Raw genomic sequence first — 19638 nt, 5'->3', positions numbered from 1 at the left:
GTGGGAGCAGTCAGTTTCCCCCTTTCTGTGCCCGGGTTGGTCCTTTGTTCACCCACAAGGTCACCAGTAAGAGCACTCAGCCTCCACCATCCCACCCCAGCCCCAACTGAATGGGCATCATTGACCAAAAGAGCCATCAAAAGGACTGGAGCTTTTCTATGCAAATTAAAGGAAAATTCTCCGTTTGTCCTCTTTGGGAGTTATACTTCACTCTGGGGAATAGACCTTAACCAAGCATAAAGATGGGCTGGCCATCTTTGTACGCTAACAGATGTCAACCTCCTCCTTTTTTATGTTCATCTACCTCGTTTTCTGTAGTTTGCTTTGCTTTTTGTATGCTTCCCAGGGAGAGTCAATAAGTCCTGGTAAAATAAGTCCCAGGGCCAAATGCAGGCCCCCAAATACACAATCTCACAAAATGACTTGCACAACCTCCTTACTGCATGGAGGTTGACTTAGTTTGGACTCTCCTAAGAAGAGGCTGAGAGGAAAATTCTAATGTAAATAATTCATTTAAATAATTAATTTGGGAGGTATCGGGAAACACCAAGATGGGAGTGGGTACATGAAGTAGAAAAGGAATGAAGCACATAAAACAATGTGCTATCAGCTATCAAGTCAGATGGCACTGTGGACACTTGGAATCAACCCCACCAAGGAACTACGGGAAGATTTAGAACAAGCTTGACAGAATTGTCCCAAACAAGGAACAAAGAAGTTGGAGTATTTTCTACTGACTCCCCATCTGTTACTGGTTGAAGGCTGCTGCTGGAACTATTAACTCTCCAGCATTTCAGGATTGCCAAGGGTGCTCCCTTAGCTAGGTGGGGAAAATAGATCTGCAGGTGTTTAAAATCAGCAGCTTTTCAAACTTACGGTTACCAAAGGGGAAAAGCAGGGGCTGAGGGTAGGAATAAATTAGGAGTTTGGGATTAACAGATAGACACTATCATATATAAAGTAGATAAATGACAAGGACCTACTGTATAGCACAGGAAACCATATTCAATATCTTGTAATAACCTATAACAGAAAATAATCTTAAAAAGAATATAACTATATATGTAACTGAATCACTTTGCTATACACCTGAAGCTAACACAATATTGTAAATCATCTATACTTCAATTATAAAAAGAAAAATAAGCAACTTTCCATAGTAGGGTGCACGCTGAGAAGTTCAGAGAATATTGGGGAGTGGGGGGAAATGACAGGCACTTTACCCTGAGAAGTAGGATGTGAATGGACACTTTCAAGTGAGTCGCTCACTGAGGGTAATCTTGGAGGACCAAGGTATTCAGATTCAGAAAGGTTCTGGTGAATCGCAAAAAGACAACTTGGCCTCAGAGAGAGGCCAAGCTAGTAGCTGGCAGCATGGAGAAAAAGCAAATTGAGTTAAATGGAAATGACATCTCATTTACCTTGCCATCCGCTCTGATGGCCACCCACAGGCCCTCTGAGGTAACAGCTAGGGACCACTGGCTTTGACTTTTGTTTTTAGGCTAATGTTACAAGTCTGGGGTTATAGCTCCAAACCTTATCTGGAATGTGTGCCTGTGAATGTGTAGTGTTCAGAAGAGGGAGAGGTAAAAGGGCACTTTGGGGCCCCATGGAGAGCCCAGGGCCCAGCCCACCAACAGGCAGTAACAGAGTATGGCTAAAAGATCAAAGTCGGCCAAGCTGTCCCCTCATTTCACTGTGGCAGTCTTCCCAGCTAAGGTCTTTGGTGGCAAATCAAATATTCTATTACATTATTTTCCAATTTCAGGCATTCCCCCAGCTGGACTCTCAAGTGGTAGATTTTCCGAAAGTTCAGAAACATTGTCCTGCTCGCCATCTGCCTTGATGGCCTGACATATTGGACACTGATTCTGGGACCAAAACATGTGTGTCCAATGATGCCATTGTGCCACCAGCTTATGGCACCTATGGCACCTGAGAGATGGTGGAAACACAAACCTCTCAACCCAGCAAATACTGTGACTCCAGGCAAATGCCCTCTCCAGACTTGCTGGTATTTATTCAGCACTTGTTAGGTGAATGTAGATTAGATTCGCCCTAAAAGCTTCACTACCTCCCATTCCCCAATGAGTAATATGACAACTTGGCCTTTTCCACCATGGTCATGCAGCATCTGTAAGATACCGAAGACACTTACATGCAGCATTTTGTACCAATTTGACCTGATTAGGTGTGTTATCAACAATTGGACCTTGAATTCTAAGCAGGTGGTTTGTTTTTCACTCTTGCTGCATCTCCAACTCTCCTGTGAATCATTGTCTAAATTTTAGGGGGCTGTATCTAAGAATAATTCACACTCTTTAAAGGGCGCAAAGAAGAAGGGGCACAGCTGGAGCCAGAACTCTGTAGCTCTCTCAGGAGCTAGCCTGGAATAGCTGAAAGGAATTTGAGCCAAAAATTCCACACCCATTAGCCAGTATGATGAAAAGCGATTAGCATTTAGTGCAACCATGGCAACCTTTAACTTCAAATAAGTCCCTGCTCCCAGCTCCCTGTAAGCTGGCTCAGTTCCAGCTCTTCCTGATGCTGATGTCACTAACTGGTGACAAAACTCATTTCCATGAGTTCCCCACCTCCACTTCTTATAACCCCTGGATTTGACTCCAGAGAGATGTACCTGTGTGCAGCTGGACGGAAACCAGTAAGTAAGAAAAGAGAGGAGCAAAGGATGAAATGAAGATACAGATTTAGTTAATCACCTCGGTGGATACGATATGGAATCCTGAGGACACCTGGCACACCCTGGACCTATATGGGCCTGGGAATTTTGTGACGGAGGCAGTGCTCTTTCAGATGGATTGGCTGGGCTGAAAGGAAGTGCTTGTATGTTGGTTGAATCTAGACCAGTACTGTTTTTATTCTGATAGACAAGGCATGGTTATTCATCACTGAACCAAGGCATCTTGGAGTTAAAAGTTTGGTGCATTCTCCTTCTCAACGTAGGAACCACTTTTACCACAACCAGGAGGTGGACAGCCATCACATCTGGCCAATGGTGGTAAGCTCAACTACCTCCAGGGGCAAGGAAGGTAAGATCAATGAGTGAAATGGAATTGAGTCTAAAACACAGCAGGGAGCCATACATTTGTTCCCTGCTCTGAGTCTGTTTCTGTTTTGTAAATAAGTTCATTGTGTCTTTTTAAAAATTCCACATGTCAGTGATTTCATATGGTATTTTTTTTCTATTTCTGGCTTATTTCCCTTAGAATGACAGTCTCCAGGTCCATCCATGTTGCTGCAAATGGAATTATTTTATTCTTTTTTATGGCCGAGTAGTATTCCATTGTATAAATATACCACAACTAGAAAACAAACTTATGGTTATCAAAGGGAAAAGGGGGTGAGAAGGGATAAATTGGGAGTGTGAGATCTGTAGATACTACTACATATAAAAGAGATAAACAACAAGTTTCTACTGTATAGCACAGAGAACTATATTCAATATCTTATAGTTACCTATAATGAAAAAGAATATGAAAATGAATATGTGTATGTATGAATGAAACATTATGCTGTGCACCAGAAATTGACACAACATTGTAAACTGACTATACTTCAACTTAAAAAAATTTTTTAAAAGATAAAAAAACACAATAGGGAAAAGTGGGGTTTGAGCAAAACCAAAAAGTGCATGTTTCACTGAATGGGAGCAGTAGCATCTCCAGTCAATTGTTGAAATGCAGAATGGAGGATTCTGGGTGGGTGGGTGTGTGTGAGAGAGAGAGAGAGGAGAGAGAGACAGATGGAGAGAGAGAAAGAAAGCATAATCACCTCAATTAAATTTTTTAAAAAACACTCAACTTTAAGAAAATACTGAATGAGCAAACAATACCCATCCACCTACAGGTCATGGTCCACAGGCCACCAGTTTATAGCCCTGGCTTAAGCAGGTAACAGGGATCACATCTCATAGAGCAACCCACTGCATATAACAGCTTCTTTCATGTTTTCATCTCTTTACAAATATCTTGGACTATTGGTCCCAACATTTTTTTAACTCATTCAAAAATTTTTATTAAGCATCTCCTATGCTTTAGGCATAGTGTTCTCAAGCAAGGGTTACAAGGAATCCCTGGGAATAAGTCAAGCTTTCCCACGGAGAGTTTACGGTACCTATACCTGTCCTGAAAGACTTCTCTTTCTAGAGATAATTCCTCTGTCCTGAAAGGCTTCTCTTTCTAGATCCAACAGTCCCTCTTCTCCAGCCCTTCCTAAAACATCAGGGTTTCTGTTTGCATTTTCAGTTTGTTAATATCCTTCTTAAATGTGGCAAATTAGTGTAAAGTATTAGTTATGGAGGCCATTCTGAATGTTCTTTTTCACATTTCACTTTTCTTAAATACTTCGCTGAACATACGTAAATGCACTGCTATTCAGTATACCTACTGCCTTCTAGGGTTTCTCTGGATTTTGTGGTGAGCACCTATCTTCACTGGTGGGAACCCTGAGACATGAAGTGCCCCACCGACATCTCCGCATGCAGCAACCACCATCTATTTTCATATTCTTTATAATGTAACGGAACACAGGACGTGCACAGCCAGACTTATTTGCTTTCTTGTGCTTGTATTTCCAAAGGTCACAGATTTCATTCCGAAGTGCCACATGATATAAGCACTTGAGGAAAATAACATTAATTGCCTGAGACTCTAATTGGCTTTATGACAGTAGGCAGGCCAGTGGCTGGGAAAAGACACCCACGAACAGCTGTCAAATACACAACCTGGCAGAAAGGCATCAAATGCCCAGAGCCCTTCCCGCCTGGAACTGGTATTCCAAGGGTCCACGCAGAACCAGAGATCGGAAAAATCTCCCTCCATGTGATGATTTTCGAATCTACCTGATTTAAAATGGTTTCCTTAGAGCATGCAAAACATGCTACATTTCAGTTCTTGCTGGCAGTAAGCTACACTTGGAGGAGTAAAACCCCACAAACCCACTTGTCGTTAGCTGAGTGTTTAGGAATGTACACAATGATTAGGCCACAATTACATTAATTCTCCACTCTGCTCAGCTCGGATTTTTGTAATTAGAGCTGATTTGGGGAGGGCCAAATGTAAATCAGCAACCTCGATCTGCCAAGAATAACACGCATTAACACTCATATGAGCATCCTCAAATGACTGTCCTGTTCCTCTTCCATCCGAACGTTCAGCAGAAATTAGGCATGAGCTCTGTCACTTAATGGAGACTTTTACCTCTTGACTATATATGAGATAAGAAAGCACAGGCTTGTAAGAACTGTGAATGTTGGGGGTCAGTCATCCCCCCTCCAGGTTTGTGTAGCTAGAAGAAAAACCAGGTTGATAACTGGGAGAACAGGATCTGAATCTTGACTCCTGCTGCTTAATATTAACAAAGTAATTGAACATCAAAATAACTTCTGGGGAGATTCAAATACACATATAGAAGTAAACTGAAAAATATGATGCACTAGGCAAAAGTATTCAGCCACGACCATTATCGCAGCTCTAGTTCCCAGAAACCCCTATTCTGAAATCTTAACAAATAGTTAACAACCGTCTCCCATCATGCTCTTAAACCAGAACTAGAGGATCAGTTATCCAAAGCCACTTCTATTTCAATTTCACTCTCCTTCACAGGTTGCAAACTACAGGTCCATGGGCTAGATTGAGCCCACAGAGATATTTTGACTCGCAACGTGTTGTTTGTTTTGTTTTTTAAATTGCCTTGCTTGTCAGCATTTTATATACGGGATTTTTCAGATTGATACTTTCATTTGGTATTTTCCTATGGAAGTTCAGTTTTCCTACTTCTGTTGGAGAATGGGAAGATTTGGCAGTACTGGCCTGGATTCCCTACAGCTGCAGCTGCTAGAGCTGAGCAGTGGCTGCCCAGAGAGGGTGTACTCTCCACTGCCCCAGGTCCCCACCTGACCTGCCTCCCTCAATCACGTCTTCTATCTAAATCCCATAGACATTTGGATGTCAACTCCTACATTTACTTTTATTTTCAGAGACAAATAGCTCTCTAAAATATTGAAAGAAATAGAAGCAAAAGATTACAGACAAGCCTCAAGACTGAATAACCAACTAACTGGACATGAGTAAATATTAATAAATAAGAACAGAGATATTACACAGCTGCTCTGAGAAGCAATACAGCAACGTGGTGTTTGTTACAAGTCTGAATAAAACACTGAAGCAATGTCAAATCGTGGATCCTGCCTTTATTAACTTAGGAGAGTTATTTAAGCTCTCTGGACCTCAGGTTCCTCATCTGGAATATGAGAGTAATAATGACTATTTCTAGAACTCATTTAAGTAACCAGGATTTACCAAGCACCCACTATGTTCCATGCAGTGCCAACTGGTGCCTGCTGAGGCCCTGCAAGCCCCATTCCTGGGCTCTCAGATGTCCACCTGCAATCCCTCAAAAAAACAAAGTACACCCTTTCCTAATGTGTCTGCCTTAGCAGATTAACAGCCCTGGGAAATGGCTAGTCTCACGTAGGTCAGGCTGACTTGTCTCAGCCCCTGTCTCCTCCTTATCGGAGTCATAAATTCCACTACCTTGCTTGTGTCAGCCCCTGTCTCCATCTTCCTGGAGTCATAAATCCACTATCCCCCATATACCAAAGCCCTTATTACCTCATTTATAGCCAATCAGAAATCTGTTCCCCTGTCCCTTTGTGTACACAGCTCCTTCCTCAATAAAAGACCCTGCACCATTCACACTCGGTGGACACGCAGGCACCTCTTGCCTGTGTGGCCCACTGTTGCCTGTAGCAGCATCCCTATGAAACCCTCCTTTGTTCTTAAACTTCTCTTGGTTTCTGGTAAATTCTTTTACCATCCGCGACACCAGTCTGCCCTGTGTCCCCAACATTCCAGAGACTTGTGTAGGCACTGATGATGCAATAATAATCCAAACAAAGTCTGTACTCATGTGGTTTATATTAAATGAGTGAATCCATGTTAAGCATGTAGGACAATATCTGGCATACTAGGAACAAATACTCAGTATATGTTAGCTATTATTATCATTATTGTCACAATATGCCATCTACTCAAAGTGATTCCTTAAATCAAGAATGGTAAATCCACTGAAACTTGTATTTTACTTCCTGATATTAGCTACTAGACATACAGTGTTGTTAAGAATGAGTTTGAGGTCTTGTCCAGGCTCAGCAGAGAGGACAGATTGCATCTCTGATATAGGGTAGTGTGGTGTGTGTGGAAATCCGCCTGAAGGTTTTGCCACCATGGTTTAAAGAATCCATAATTGCTGTAAATTGGGTTTCTATAAATGTAAATTTCTGCAAATCTCTGCCTTTCTTATCAGTGTTGACAGTCTTTCTGAGACTTCTTGTTCAAAGAGAGACAAAATCCAAGGAAACTTCCCCAAGCTTTCTCTTTCCAGGGGGCAGCTCAGAAGGGCAAGGCCGTGTTCTGCTGTTGCAGATGTGCTGAGAACATGCAAAGCTCGAAGGGCTCCTAGCCTGTGATTAGGGAGTGTTTGAAGATATCTGTTCTAATAACCAGCTCTAACACTGAACCTCTCAGAGCTACAAACCCAACTCAAGGGAGGTGAAACATCTGCTCCGGGAGGATACATTTCTCTTCAGTGAAATATGTAAAAGGAAGGAAGGAAGGAAGGGAGGGAGGGAGAGAGAGAGAGAGAGAGAGAAAGAAAGAAAGAAAGGAAGAAAGGAAGAAAGAAAATAACATTCCAATCAGACCACAAAACCCAAGAGTTAGCCCCTAGCAGGCCTAGAGGCTGAACCCCCTCTGTGGCAGCACCTCTGCCCGCACTGATGGCTCAGGTGTGACTCCCCTGTACATCTATTCTCGTGCAGTTCTGGACCAGGCAACAGTGAAAGGTCACTGCAGGTTTCCTCCTTCCCAGACAAGTCCAAACGTTCACTCCTTGCAAACTCCTCAGGGCCAAAAAAGGAAATAAAACCTTTCCCAACAATATTAAATGTCAACATACCGTACTCCCTGGAAGCGCACACCTGCCACCGCAGCCTGGGGCTTCTCTCCATCTTCTGTCCGAATCACATATGGCAGCCAAGCTCACAGGGATAAAGAATTCATAGCCATAGGCTGTTGATGGGAGAGGTCCCTGGGTAATGAAAGAAAAGGAGCATGTCTGGGCCTCCAGGTTAAAGGTGAACAAGCAAGACGCTGTCTGGTTATCAAGCAGACACATGCAATAATGTTCAGGGTGACTCTGCATAGCGACTCAGATGTGTTCTTCCAGATCACCTCACCTGGCACTGGGAAGCTGGGTGCTTGAAAATGATTCTTGCCAGGCTGCTCACTCGCACATCCATTATAGTTCCAGAGGATCCATACTGTCCCTGTCCAGGTAAAACAAAACCTGTGTTATGCCAAAGTAGGGATATTGGCCATGTTCTAACACAACTTTATAAAATAGGTGGTGGGCTATATTTGGCCTATGGGCCATAGTTTGTGTCCTGTGATCTAGCACAGTAAATCATGAATAAATCTGCATTAAGTATAAAATAAATATGTTCATCTTCTTGTTGCATCCCAACAAGGACTAAAGACAAGAGTAATGAATGGTGTTTAGACATCAGAATAGTAGGGAGGGGGCCAGGTACTAGAAGAGGGCCCGTGGCATTCCCAGGATTGGGGATATTCCATTTTTTGGTTTGGGTTCTGGTTACACAGTGAATTACTTTGTAAATTTCATCAGGCCATGTGCTTAACTTGAGTACTTTTCTCCCTGCGTGTTACACTCTGAAAAAAGTTGACAATTTAAGAAATAAATTTATAAATAAAATGAACAAGGGCTAAAGAGAGAAAGCAAAGCATCCCTGCCCAATAGATTTGAGCTCCTGTAATAACAACTGACAAAGAAAAATGATACTCAACTAATTCTGAGTACAGACCTAGAGGATCAGCCATATTATCTACTGGAAAATACAAGCTAAAGTGTGGCTGTTTGGTCTGGCAATTCCATACATAAAGTTTGTGTCCTGATTATGAAATGACCTTTGAAATCAAAGAGACCTGGATTTTTTAACCTCTCTGTTTTTTCATCCCTAAAATAATCGTGTCTATCCCACAGCTCAGTTGTGAGGGTTAAACTAGAGGTGTATGAAATGCCTAGTTATTAGTTAATGCCCATGGTTAGTACCCAGTGACGGTCAGCTAATATGCAAAAAGACCGAAGTGGAAAGAAGGTGTGCTGGGTCTCTTTCATCCCCCCTCTTCCACTCTCCATCCTTTTCTGCCCCCCGTTCTGAGGTCACCCAGCCTGGGCCATGTTGACAGGCCTCCTTGCCTTTCCTGGCTTCCAGTGTGAGAGAGAGTCAGGTCAGGGCATCTGTTTCCCCAGGTCCTCCAAGCAGCATTACTCCACAAAATGGGTTAAAGCACCCCTTTCCCCACAGCTGCTTTGTCTTCAGGTCCCCAGAAATGCTCCTTCCCTTGCTTCTTCAGGCCAGTGGGCAGTAACTGCTCCCTGCTGATAATAACTCGGGGGTACTAGAGTATTTCAGTGGTTCCCCTGTACTGTGCCCACATCCTAGTCCTGTGTTTCCAGTACTCTGACTAATGCATCAACCAAACATTAGGAAAGTGAATTCAAATATGAGCAAGGCAGGAACATTTCTGAAAATAGTCAACTGTGCTTTCTTTTGGTGTACCTATGGGGCTTAGAGAAAGAAGGGCTATTTTTCTTGAGGTGCAGCACAGAAAGGTTATAAGGCTTTGTTGGCCAAATCTTGGCTTTCTTGTTTCAGGAGTTCACTAGGCCTGAGTGTGCTTTTCAGATGTGAAAACAGCAGTTACCAGCCAACCTAACCTAGACGCACGATTTATTTGGGCGAGGATGCCCAGGTAGGTAGGTACTGGGAGCTGCAGGGCTTGTCCACAGTTGTGATGGCGGGGGTGCTGAGGGAGCCCAGGGGCTCACCACCACTCCCAAGAACAAGACTTCTGATGCAGTAGCTGTGGATGCCAAAGGCCTCAGACATCAGGCCCTGGGGGGTTTTAGAACCTTGGCACAGAGCTCACACCCCATGCCTATTGGGGAACAGACTGAGCTGCTCTGTTTAAATCCACACATGGGCCTGGACAAGGAGTCCTAGAGCAGTGACCACGATGTGCTGACAATGAGAGGCCTTCCTAGTGAGAACTGCTGGGTCCGTGTAAGCCCTTAGGGTTTCTCTATAATCTCAGGGGAGAGTAAAGCACCTTCTAAACCATAACTGGATACACACAGGCTCTACCTCAGTGATTCTGATTTGGTATGACTTGAACGGGGCCCCTTAAACTGCTTCTTTCGCATGTTCCCCATGGATGCCTATGTGAGCAGTCCGCTGAGCACAGGACACTGCTATACTTTCCCCATTTATTTTACAAAAGAGAAAAATGGAGCCACTGAGAGCCTAGACTTCATCAGCTCAGGATGTTTGGGGTCTAGGCCAATATTGGTTAAGCAAAAAATTCCTAAACAGACTGTCCTCTCTTACGTATGTGAAGCACACTTATATTCACTTTAGAAGAGCAATTCTTATTTCATTCTGGGGAATCCTGCCCAAATTCAGATGTTTGCAAAATTCCAAGAACTGAGCAATCTTCTATTTCTTCCTTCACGATAAAGTAAGCTGGACCCCTGTCGCTAGCAAAAACCTTTCTCCAAATGCTTATTTGGTAAGACTGGTCTGGGACACTTAATCTATGAAGATGCTGAGCAAAACCAAGAAATACTTCCCAACTTGTTGTTAAGCATCAAGCTTAAAAAATCGAGTGAAACAATCAACGTGGCCACTCACAAAGTCAGCAAAAAATGTTTGTATAATTACTCTTCATCATGGCGGTGCAGTCACATTAGTGTCAAATATACCGGAGAGTAAATGCAAATTACAGGTACAAATCAATTTACTTTACGCATTCAGCAGCAATTCCACTTGCCTCCACTTACATACTTAATAGCTGCTTGAGACTTATGGATAAACAGTTACTGGTCTTCAGAAAGATGCAAGCCTACTGGGATCCAAGATAAAACAACAATGACAAAATAGCACTATCACAACACCATGGGCATTCGGAAATGCCTGGAGAAGCATGAGATACAGATGCTTCAGCACTCCCTGAGGAAGAGGGGAAGCACCAGCTTAGTTATTCATTTACTCTTTTTACCTCTTTTGTGGCCAACAGTCTCCCTGCCAACAAACCCTGAACTTGTTGGAAGGGAAGATTTTGGAGAGGCCCCCAGATAAGGAATATGACTGGACTCCCATTCCAAACTGTAAGGGAAATGAATTCTCTTTCTTACATGAAATGTAAAGTGCCCTAGGGATTTTCTTTCTGATGCCCTGGAGAAAACAAACATTTAAAAGACCTGGAAATGCAAAGATCTTAGAATCAGGTAAAATGGCTCAGAAAATTGTGCAGGAGAGTGCCCTCTGGCGTGAACCTGTGTAATGTAGGTAACTTCCCCCACAAATTCACTTTTCAATTTTCTCTGACTTTTTGGATGCTCACTGACAGACGGAAGTAACAGGCTTTCTCTACTCTGCAAAATGCTTGTCTTAATTTTGACTATACTTTCCTCTGAACCTTTAATAAAAGTCACCGGTATTAATTCAGCCTTTCCATTCTTCTTTGCCATCACTCCCTTTGTCCCCCACTTGAACATATTTTTCAGTTTTCTTACAATACTTATCTTTAAGTATCATTATGGTACTAACAGTCTCATGAAGCAAAATGCCTGTGTGGGGGGAATTCTGGTTAACTGAGTGCCAATAAAGAAAATTAAGAAAATTTTCAGTCCTCATAGTATCATGTCATTTGCAAACAGTGACAGTTTTACTTCTTTTCTAGTGTGGATTCCTTTTATTTTATTTTATTTTTTTCTTCTCTGATTGCTGTGGCTAGGACTTCCAAAACCATGTTGAATAAAAGTGGTATGAATGGACACTCTTGTCTTGTTCCTGATCTTAGAGGAAATGCTTTTAGCTTTCCACCATTGCGTATGATATTAGCGGTGGGTTTGTCATTTATGGTCTTTATTATGTAAGACTGGATATATGAGTTTAAAAAGATACATGCACCCCAATGTTCACAGCAGCACTATTTACAATAGCCAAGGTATGGAAGCAACCAAAGTGTCCACTGGGGGATGAATGGATAAAGGGGTTTCTAACTCCTATCTTTTCATCTTTAATCTTTGAATTTCAAAATTTGTCTTCTGAAAGACAGAACTTCTCAGCTCCTAAGTGGACAGCTTTCAGATTTAAATTTGGAATCACTGGAAAGACATATTCAGTCGAAAAGGCATGTGACCCATATTTGATTCCTGGCTCTCCCCTATACTGCCTACTCATGAAAGATACTCAAATTTCTTAGCCTTTCTTTCTAAATCTGTAAGATGGGTATAACAATAATGCCTATTCACTAATATGGGTTCAAAGATTAAGTATGCATATATGAGAAAGTTGGTCAAACATAAATGTATATTCACTTCTTATTCATTATTATTAGGCCAAAGTTGTCTTCTAAAGATAAACATAGAAATCCACAATGATAACAGGAAACGTGGAATGCTTACAATGTATCAAGCATTCTACTAACCACTTTAAATATATGAACTTATTTGAACCTCACAGCAACCCTAATGCAGTATTTATTATATTCCCATCTTTCAGATAAGGAACCTGAGGTTTCAAAGAGAATAATAAACTTCTCCAAGGTCACATAATCAGTAAACGACATACCCGGGATTTAACCCAAGAATTAACTGTACTGGCTCTTAATTATCTTACTGTTATGTTCTCACCACATGACTGTGGTAAGTACTCTGTATTAGGGACATTAATAAGTGTTTTTTTACAAGTACAAAAAGGATCCATCACCAAATAAGCTTAGGAAACCTTAGGTTAAACAAAGTTAAATAGGGTTCTTTACTGCGTGACTCAGATCTTTTAACATCCACTGTGAATCTCTTAAGAATGAACTACGGCAGGCAGCATTTCCCAAGACCAAATAAAATCAACACTGTTTCCTCATGAGCGTCTCAAAGGACCAGTGTTCCACGGAACACATTTTGTCACATGCTGATGTACTATAAGGTGGGATAAGTAAGTAAGTAGCAATAACATACCACTTGACGGCTTGCAAGACAATCCTTTGAAGTAAGGGAGACAAGTGTACACTAACTCCATTTACACATGAGCCCCATTTTATATTTGATCCAACCCATTAAATGGGTTACCCAAAGTAAAAAAGGTAAGTGTTGCAACTCTGATTTAAAAATGGGCAGAACCTAAACAAGCAATTCCCCAAGGAAGAAATACAAATGATCAATAGGCACATGAAAAAATGCTCAATATCACTAATTATCAGAGAAATGCAAATCAAAACTGCAATGAGGTATCACCTCACACCAGTCAGAATGGCCATCATTCAAAACTCCACAACTGACAAATGCTGGAGAGGCTGTGGAGAAAAGGGAACCCTCCTCCACTGCTGGTGGGAATGCAGTTTGGTGCAGCCACTGTGGAAAACAGTATGGAGATTCCTCAAAAGACTAGGAATAGACTTACCATATGACCCAGGAATCCTGCTCCTGGGCATCTATCCAGAAGGAACCCTACTTCAAAACCACACCTGCACCCCAGTGTTCACAGCAGCACTGTTTACAATAGCCAAGACATGGAGACAGCCTAAATGTCCATCAACAGATGACTGGATAAAGAAGAGGTGGTATATTTATACAATGGAATACTATTCAGCCATAAAAACTGACAACATAATGCCATTTGCAGTAATATGGATGTTCCTGGAGAATGTCATTCTAAGTGAAGTAAGCCAGAAAGAGAAAGAAAAATACCATATGAGATCTCTCATATGTGGAGTCTAAAAAAACAAAACAAAACATAAATACAAAACAGAAACAGACTCATAGACATAGAACACAAACTTGTAGTTGCCAAGGTGGTAGAGAGGGGAAGGGACAGACTGGGATTTCAAAATTGTAGAACAGATAAACAAGATTATACTGTGTAGCACAAGGAAATATATACAAGATCGTGTGGTAGCTCATAGTGAAAGGGAATGTGACAATGAATATATGTATGTTCATGTATGGCTGAAAAATTGTGCTCTACACTAGAATTTGACACAACATTTTAAAATGACTATAACTCAATTAAAAAATGTTAAAAAATAAAAAAAATGCATGGGTAAAGGAAGTTTTTTTTTTTTTTTTTAAGGAGATATATATAGATAGGTAGGTAGGTATGTAGGTAGGTAGATAATTTTTTTTTTCTTCCTGAGGATGGTTCTCTGAGACTGACATTTGGGGAAGAAAGATGCACAAGGATGAGCTCAGCATTCACACATCTTGCTGGCAGGAGATACTACAGATCACACGAGAGCAGGACTGAAGGAGCTCCAGGAACCAGTTGTCTGAAAGTGATTAATGACAGCAAAATGACCTGTTCACCCCTCCCAGGCACTTCTTTACCAGGGCATCTGGAGTTACCTTCAGGACATATGGACAGAGAGGGAATGAGACTGGTTGCCAATCACTGAGAGTCTATGATCACCTTCATAGAGACCCCTGGCCCCCACACCCAGTTGCTTACTGAACTCTTCACTTTCTCTTACTAGTATCAACTTATCATCATTCCCACACATACTCTTCTCTTATTCAGGGAGGAATCACAGTCCAGTTGTTACTATCTTAATACAGAAACTAAAATAAAATAGCTTAAAAGTATATGGATCTGGTCAGCCTCATTGAGTTGTGAACCAAAGGAAAAGGCTGTGATAAACAAATGTTTGACCCACTTTTTAGTACCCCATGAGGCCTTATAAACCACACTGGCTGTGGCCAGTCAGCACTAGCCCTGCACCATCACTCTACCCCCATCTCATAATATGTGCTTACCCTGTGCATTCATGGTAAATCCATGATTACATTAGGGTATTATTACTGAGGTAAGCCTAGAATTTCAAGTCTGGAAGTCTGTATGAAATGGATGATGAGATCATCCTTATCTGCATTTTGGCCACATGAAGCCAGTCCTCTGAGTGACCAAGATAATTAAAGGACAGATTTTACTGTTACCATCCTCATTTCTTCCTTCAGTCTTCTAAGCAATCCAGGTAGCCCTGGTCTAGAGTTTGCTTCATTTCAGTCTTTGACCCCCTCCTGCCCAAGCACAGTCTTCTGACTCTCCTCTCACATTCCAATCTTTTTCAAGAACAGTGAAGGTATAGCTGGAGCTCCAACTCTCTAAACAAACACTTCCCATTTAACATTCCAATGGCTTAAAAAACTGCTTCTCCCTGCATGGTGTCTCCTCACATGGATGCAGACTGGCACCCTGGCTGGAATCGATGAATCATTTCCTTGTGGTACCTTGCAGGAGAATAATGGCAACTGTAGTACAACATTTGTGCCCTGATGCTATTGAGTTTACTCAGAAGAAACACCTTGAGACTGAACAAGAGTTGTGAGAGTACCAGGAACCAACAGTTTACTGAAACTATTGGTGACTCTGTGGGGCGCATTACTTCACAGGTTGAAATAAGAACTAATTCCAGCACTGAAGTAAAATCTTTAATCTTTCCAGAAGAATTACAGAAGTAGAGGAGAGGAAGTAAAATAATTGGATGGAATGGACATTTTTGGTTATCTCTGCTGTTATTTGGGTCCTCTGGAAAGCAGATGCCAAGACTGAGTTAGGAGGGCAGAAGATTTGTTGGAAAGTAACACTTGTGAAAGGAAAAGGGAGGAAGCAGAATTGGGCAGGGAGGGTCTCCAGCCTGTATACAGATCTGGCAGCCGTGCAAGACTCTACAGAGTGGGGATTGCCCTTTAGAGGAGTCTTCCACAGGGCAGAAAAGGTTAAGCCCTGGTACCATGGTGCTGCTCAGTCATGGGAAGGGGCTACTCTGGAAAGAGCTTGATCTTGGTTCAAAAGCTAGGGTCGAGTGAATGAGGAAACAGCTGGAAGCTATCAGCTAACCACACACCTTGTAGCTAAGCAAGGAGTCTTTTCTGGAAGGGGGATCTGAATTACACACGTCTGCTCTGACTCTCAACATGCATCCTATCTCTTCTTGATTGTCAAGAAGACATGCGATTTGAGTGAATACAGAAAAGTCTCTATGCACTCTCAAGATTGGAACTCTCATTGAAGAAAGCTGCTATAAATATGAGCAAAGACACACAACTGATCAAAAGCGCATTAAATCTGGCCACGAAAGGCATTAGTGGTATCTCCGACTTATGAATAGAATCTTTCAGAACTGAGCCTATTTGGAAGTAGAGGGGCTTTCTACGTGTAGCCTATGGGTTCCAACAACATATTACTTCATAACCAATCAATAATGATTTAGGGGAAATTAACTGAGAGATAACTGTCACCTTGGAGAACCAAGATCAGGAAACGGGATACATGACAGATGAGTTACACTGATGAGAAAAGAGGTTCTAGGAAGAAACTGACAGACACGATCGTAATAAAAACTTTTATCAGATCTCTTTTAGTCACTAGTAAATCAAACAGGCAAAATGATTAAAAATATATAAAATATTTGCATACAATTAAAAATTTAATCCATATTGGTGTCTCTTTTTAGATCCTAACCTTAAAGGAACAGCTTCAAAATCAAACCAGAGAAAAAGAAATGTAGAAATCTCTGAATTGTTCACCTTCCTCTTCCCTCTGTGGTTTGTATGAACACATCTGTCCTGTCCTCAGAGGCTTGCTGTGGCTACAGCACACATGTGCCTTCCAGGCCACATCTCCATGCTGCACACATGTACACTGACACCAGTGTTCTCTGTCCTTGGGCAGCTGTGATTGTGCCCACATCACAGCCATTGTATACCTTGGCCAGGATTCTTGTGTCCTGAAAATCAACTAGGTTCTCAGGACACAAGTCACTTGGTATGCATGGATTTGACACTTGCAGATCCAATTATACATGAGTGTCCCAAAGGTCTCTGGAGTATAGGTAAGTATGATTTTCTTGAAACCTGAAATTCTGCAGGTCTGACCCAGATGCACTGACATTGTAAGTGAACTGAGCACACAGCCCAGCATCCATCTGTTCACTGGTCTTCTTTTCTACTTAGCAGAGCTTGTAATGTCTCTTTCTTTAGAAGCCTCTGGGAGTTAACTTACATTTTTCAAATACATGTTACTTCATTTTATAGAAGAAAACATAAGTTTAAGGAATACTTCAAATTTGGGTATTGTCAAAAATTTCTCTTAGGAATGTTGGTGAGTCTGCTTTAAAAAATTAACATGATGATTTTATGTACAACTTTGCCTCTTATATAATGAATATGACTTTTTAAACATTTATCGACCATTTATAAAAATGGACCACATTCTAGCTTACACAAAAACAGAAATAAAGAAAACTACAAAGAATATTAGAATTAGTATTCCACAGACCACATGCTTTTAACAATTCAAATAGATATCAATGACAAACATTTAACTAAAAAATTCCCCCCAAAACATGAGTAAAAATACCAGTCAATATCCCAACAGGGAAACAGATGGTTCATTCAAATGAGGATAATCCAAGTAGGGCATAATAAAGGAGATATTTAAAAGACGTGAGCAGATGCAGAGACACCACAAGGAGTAATGCAGTACCCCAGGGTTAATAAGAATGGAATGATTATTATCCTTAGATCTGAAAAGGCAAAATCCAGGTAGGGAGCTCAGAGCTTAGAAGAAAGAATTTCCGTGAGAGGGCCACCTGGAGAAGAGGAATGACCTTATCTTGAGGATACAGCCATCCTGAGGCACCATGGAGGTAGGAATATTGACTCTAGTACACGCGCAGCCCTTCGACTGAGCCACAACGCACCACAGACAACGCTGACTCTTCAGTAGGCTGTAGAGCAGTATGTCTCTTTTTTACGCCTTCTCAGGAGCCTCAACCAGACAACATGGAGGAGACCATAGGCACTCGTTTCAGAAGAGAGAGAGGCCCATTCAGTGCCAGGCATCTGGTGAGTCAGGTAAGGATGGTCCAAGAGAACAGTGCCTGTATCAAGATGGCTGCCACAAGTCTATCAGCCAGATGCCTTTAGGGCAGGAAGTTGGCCTCAGGATTTAAGAGAAATGCTTGGCGTTGCATTCTTTTTCACTGAGATTGGACAGGCCAAACTGCAATCTGAAAACTTTACTTTTCACCCTGGAAAAATCTCTTCCAGGCCTTTCCTGTGGTATCCCTAAACTCAAGCTACACCATCAAATCATCACCTCTGTTTTCAAACTTTAGATACATCCGGGTTTGATTGAACCCTGACTTTTAGGGCAGTACTTCTTAATATAGGCCACTCTGATACCTATATTTGCCTTCCATCAGGAACACAGAATTTGCTTTAAAATAACAATAAACTTTTGTAACAAGTCATTGCCAAACATTCTTACACCACCACTGCTTCCGCTCCATGCAGCCATCAGTTACATCCAGCAACCACAAGGGCAGCCTCCCATAATTCCTGGAGTGTGGCAGCTTGGAATTTTCCATACTAATTCATTTTGCATTAGTGCTTAGCAGCAAGAAATCTTGACTGCTGGCACAGAGAAGTAAATTATTCTTGGAATACTATACTTAGATGCTTTGAGTTTAATTACCTTGTAATTTCCCGGTCATGTTATTACCATGAAGTTACATGATTTTGCAAATTTATTTACAGCCTATAAAAAGAAAATGACTTTGAAAATGAATGTTGCTAAACTGGTCCCTTGTAAGTAGCTCTTATATTGTTGTCAAAAAAATAAAAATAAAAAGCTTTCCTACCTGAAAATGTGGGCTGCTCAAATGCCTACTCTCTTAAAAATCAAGAATCCAAATCTTGAGTTAAAGATATGAGGTCACTTAAAGAGAAGTAAGGGATCTTTGGATGGCAGGCAGACAGCATTTGGAAAGAAGATCATTAAGGTAAAGGGTCAGATACAAGAAGAATGATCATATAAGGGCGAGTAGTTTGGTCAAAGTCAAAAATATTGGTACTATTTAAGATCCAAGGTCAGAGGATTACAAACTATTCACAAGTTTTGTTCAATGGAAACTTACAAAGGTCTGGGATGACCTAAATATTGCACTTGGTAGACATTGTTCTATTCTGTCTACGGTATATTTATATAGCATAAGGGAATTCAGTGAGGCACTATTGGTCTCTAGAGTGAGTCAAGACTGTTTCCTTCCTTTTTCATCCCTAACCTGCTTTCTACCTCTATAGTGTCAGTATCAAGAGTCTTGGCCTTCAAAGAATGGAAGAGTTGCTTAAGTTTTAGGATACTGATGGACTGACTTTCAGAGGAGATAAACTTTCATGTTATATTTGAGCATGGCCTTATTTCTCTTTCTTCCTTATAACCCAAGGAGATGGTAAGAGCCTTTTTTTATCCCTGCAGGGCCTGGAATCTTGTCTTTCCTCAGAAGCTTTCTTTCTTCCCTGCTGGGTAGCTTTGGAAAGGAACCTACACCAGCTTGGTCCAGCTCTATTGCTCATTGTTGGTAGACACTGGACAACTCTTATCTCATGGTGATTGAACCAGAGTCCTGTGTTTGAGCAGTTGGGACATGGGGTAACAGTCAGAGCCATCCTTACAATCTGCTTTATCTGAGGCTG

At 41.5% G+C, this 19638-nt stretch overlaps 1 long non-coding RNA gene across 1 annotated transcript in view; it reads right to left on the bottom strand.

Moving 5' to 3' along the window:
- Positions 1-19638, bottom strand: part of LOC135323342 (uncharacterized) — a 252870-nt gene that overhangs the window by 202454 nt on the left and 30778 nt on the right. Inside the window, exons 2-3 of the long non-coding RNA XR_010384809.1 lie at positions 8258-8347; positions 7978-8109 (exon numbers count right to left, since the gene is read on the bottom strand). This is a non-coding gene — a long non-coding RNA (uncharacterized LOC135323342). The remainder of the gene's footprint in view (positions 1-7977; positions 8110-8257; positions 8348-19638) is intronic.

Source organism: Camelus dromedarius, chromosome 17 (assembly GCF_036321535.1).
Source record: "Camelus dromedarius isolate mCamDro1 chromosome 17, mCamDro1.pat, whole genome shotgun sequence".
NCBI lineage: Eukaryota > Metazoa > Chordata > Mammalia > Artiodactyla > Camelidae > Camelus > Camelus dromedarius.
This window is presented reverse-complemented; position numbering and strand designations above follow the sequence as displayed.